We start from the raw sequence: 4,216 nt of genomic DNA, 5'->3' as shown, positions 1-4,216 counted from the left end.
CAATCCTCCCACTCAGGGGCTTAGCCACGATCCGCACTCGCCTGAGTTATAAAAACTACTCCGAGTGGAGAGCAATCCTCCCTCTCGGGGGCTTAGCCGTGAACCAGCTTCGCCAATGTTAAAAAATCCAAGCACATTAGAGACAAGAAAATTGCATTCGGATAAAACCACCAAGTTCGGATAAATCCATCAAGTTTCAAAACCATAAGCAAAAGTACTCGGGCGTCAAGCCCGAAGGAGTTTAACGGTTACACAATCACTCAACATTCTGAGGCAAATGAATTCAAATCATCAAGTTTTTCATTCAGCAGGAGGAGGACTAGCTGGCTCGACGAAGGTGTCCAAGTCAATGTCGTCTGCAATGTGAGTGGCTGCGTCGATGAATGTCTCCATGAAAGATTGAAACTGAAGCTTCTTGGTGTTTGCCACCTGAAGAGCTTTTAGATTTTCTTCCTTGGTGTCCTTGCAATGAACACAAACGAGTGATAAAGCCATGTCGGTACCACAATGAGCAACTGATTTTTCCATGCTTGCACTCGGTCAGGGATTTCATTGAGCCGAGTCATCAGTGACTCGAGGTCATTTTGAAGTACATTTTTTGGCCATAGCTCCTTGTCTATCCGCGACAGTGCAACCTTCAGCCGCGCAATATAGTCCAAGACACTAGCAGGGCAAGATTCCAGTCGCAGCACATTCATTGCAGCTTCATCTTTGACAGGAGAGTTGATGGGGTCCAATCCCGTTTCAATTCACCCGGTTTCCTCCTCGAAATTCTGATAGAACTCTGCATGAGGAGGAAAGAAATGAATTAGCGACAACGTTGTGAAGAAGCTTGTTGATTCAGTCAGATGAGGAAAAGTACATTCGAGCATGATGAACATCTTCTTCACGAGGTCACTGATACGTCTCCAACGTATCTATAATTTTTGATTGTTCCATGCTATTATATTATCAACCTTGGATGTTTTATATGCATTTATATGCTATTTTATATGATTTTTGGGACTAACCTATTAACCTAGAGCCCAGTGCCAGTTTCTATTTTTTCCTTGTTTTAGAGTATCGCAGAAAAGGAAAATCAAACGGAGTCCAATTGACCTGAAACTTCATGGAACTTATTTTTGGACCAGAAGAAGCCCACGGAGTATCGGAGTTGGACCAGGAGAGTCCCGGGCTGCCCATGAGGGTTGGGGGTGCGCCCACCCCCCTGGGCGCTCCCCCTGCCTCATGGAGAGCCCGGAGGTCCACCGACGTACTTCTTCCTCCCATATATACCCATATACCCTAAAAACTTCGGGAAGCACAATAGATCAGGAGTTCCGCCTCCAGAAGCCTCCATAGCCACCAAAAACTAATCTAGACCCGTTCCGGCACCCTTCCGGAGGGGGAATACTTCTCCGGTGGCCATCTTCATCACCCTGGCGCTCTCCATGACAAGGAGGTAGTAGTTCTCCCTCGGGGCTGAGGGTATGTATCAGTAGCTATGTGTTTGATCTCTCTCTCTCTCTCGTGTTCTTGATTTGGCACGATCTTGATGTATCGCGAGCTTTGCTATTATAGTTGGATCTTATGTTTCTTATCCCCCTCTACTCTCTTGTAATGGATTAAGTTTCCCCTTCAAAGTTATCTTATCGGATTGAGTCCTTAAAGATTTGAGAACACTTGATGTATGTCTTGCCGTGCGTATCTATGGTGACAATGGGATATCACTGTTGGGGAACGTTGCAGAAAACAAAAAATTTCCTACGGTTTCACCAAGATCCATCTAGGAGTTCATCTAGCAACGAGTGATTAGATGCATCTACGTACCTTGTAGATCGCGAGCGGAAGCGTTCAAAGAACGGGGATGAGGGAGTCGTACTCGACGTGATTCGAATCACCAAAGATCCTAGCACCGAACGGACGGCACCTCCGCGTTCAACACACGTACGGTCAGCGTAACGTCTCCTTCTTCTTGATCCAGCAAAGGGAAGAAGAGGTTGAGGAAGATGGCACCAGCAGCAGCACGACGGCGTGGTGGTGATGGAGCTGCAGTACTCCGTCAGGGCTTCGCCAAGCGCTATGGAGGAGGAGGAGGTGTTGGAGAGGGAGAAGGAGGCAACCAAAGGGGTGGATCAAAAAGCCCTCCTTCCCCCTTTATATATAGGAGGGCCAAGGGGGGGCGCCGGCCTAGGATATCCAATCTCCTAGGGGGCGGCGGCCAAGGGAGGTTTCCCTCCCCCCCAAGGCACCTAGGGGTGCCTTCCACTAGTGGGACTCCTCCCCTTTGGAAACCCTAGGCACATGGGCCTATTTGGGCTGGTGCCCTTGGCCCATGTAGGCCAAGGCGCACCCCCTACAGTCCATGTGGCCCCCCGGGGCAGGTGGCCCCACCCGGTGGGCCCCCGGGACCCTTCCGGTGGTCCCGGTACAATACCGATAACCCCGAAACTTGTCCCGATGGCCGAAACAGCACTTCCTATATATAATTCTTTACCTCTGGACCATTCCGGAACTCCTAGTGACGTTCGGGATCTCATCCGGGACTCCGAACAACATTCGGGTTACTGCATATACATATCCCTACAACCCTAGCGTCACCAAACCTTAAGTGTGTAGACCCTACGGGTTCGGGAGATATGTAGACATGACCGAGACGACTCTCCGGTCAATAACCAACAGCGGGATCTGGATACCCATGTTGGCTCCCACATACTCCATGATGATCTCATCGGATGAACCACGATGTCGAGGATTCAAGCAACCCCGTATACAATTCCCTTTGTCAATCGATATGTTACTTGCCCGAGATTTGATCGTCGGTATCCCAATACCTCGTTCAATCTCGTTACCGGCAAGTCACTTTACTCGTACCGTAATGCATGATCCCGTGACCAGACACTTGGTCACTTTGAGCTCATAATGATGATGCATTACCGAGTTGGCCCAGTGATACCTCTCCGTCATACGGAGTGACAAATCCCAGTCTTGATCCGTGTCAACCCAACAGACACTTTCGGAGATACCCGTAGTATACCTTTATAGTCACCCAGTTATGTTGTGACGTTTGGCACACCCAAAGCACTCCTACGGTATCCGGGAGTTACACGATCTCATGGTCTAAGGAAAAGATACTTGACATTGGAAAACTCTAGCAAACGAACTATACGATCTTGTGCTATGTTTAGGATTGGGTCTTGTCCATCACATCATTCTCCTAATGATGTGATCCCGTCATCAATGACATCCAATGTCCATAGTCAGGAAACCATGACTATCTGTTGATCAACGAGCTAGTCAACTAGAGGCTTACTAGGGACATGTTGGTGTCTATTATTCACACATGTATTACGATTTCCGGATAACACAATTATAGCATGAATAAAGACAATTATCATGAACAAAGAAATATAATAATAATGCTTTTATTATTGCCTCTAGGGCATATTTCCAACAGTCTCCCACTTGCACTAGAGTCAATAATCTAGTTACATTGTGATGAATCGAACACCCATGGAATTCTGGTGTTGATCATGTTTTGCCCTAGGGAGAGGTTTAGTCAACGGATCTGCTACATTCAGGTCCGTATTCACTTTACAAATATCTATGTCTCCATCTTGAACATTTTCACGAATGGAGTTGAAGCGACGCTTGATGTGCCTTGTCTTCTTGTGAAACCTGGACTCCTTGGCAAGTGCAATAACTCCAGTGTTGTCACAAAAGAGTTTGATTGGCCCCGACGCATTGGGTATGACTCCTAGGTCGGTGATGAACTCCTTCACCCATATTGCTTCATGTGCTGCCTCCGAGGCTGCCATGTACTCCGCTTCACATGTAGATCCCGCCACGACGCTCTGCTTGCAACTGCACCAGCTTACTGCCCCACCATTCAAAATATACACGTATCCGGTTTGAGACTTAGAGTCATCCAGATCTGTGTCGAAGCTAGCATCGACGTAACCCCTTACGACGAGTTCTTCGTCACCTCCATAAACGAGAAACATTTCCTTAGTCCTTTTCAGGTACTTCAGGATATTCTTGACCGCTGTCCAGTGTTCCTTGCCGGGATTACTTTGGTACCTTCCTACCAAACTTACGGCAAGGTTTACATCAGGTCTGGTACACAGCATGGCATACATAATAGAACCTATGGCTGAGGCATAGGGGATGACACTCATCTCTTCTATATCTTCTGCCGTGGTCGGACATTGAGCTGAGCTCAATTTCATACCTTGTA

The sequence above is a fragment of the Triticum dicoccoides genome, chromosome 2A, assembly GCF_002162155.2.
Source record: "Triticum dicoccoides isolate Atlit2015 ecotype Zavitan chromosome 2A, WEW_v2.0, whole genome shotgun sequence".
NCBI lineage: Eukaryota > Viridiplantae > Streptophyta > Magnoliopsida > Poales > Poaceae > Triticum > Triticum dicoccoides.
The sequence above is the reverse complement of the archived record's forward strand: the minus strand, read 5'-3'. Positions refer to the sequence as shown.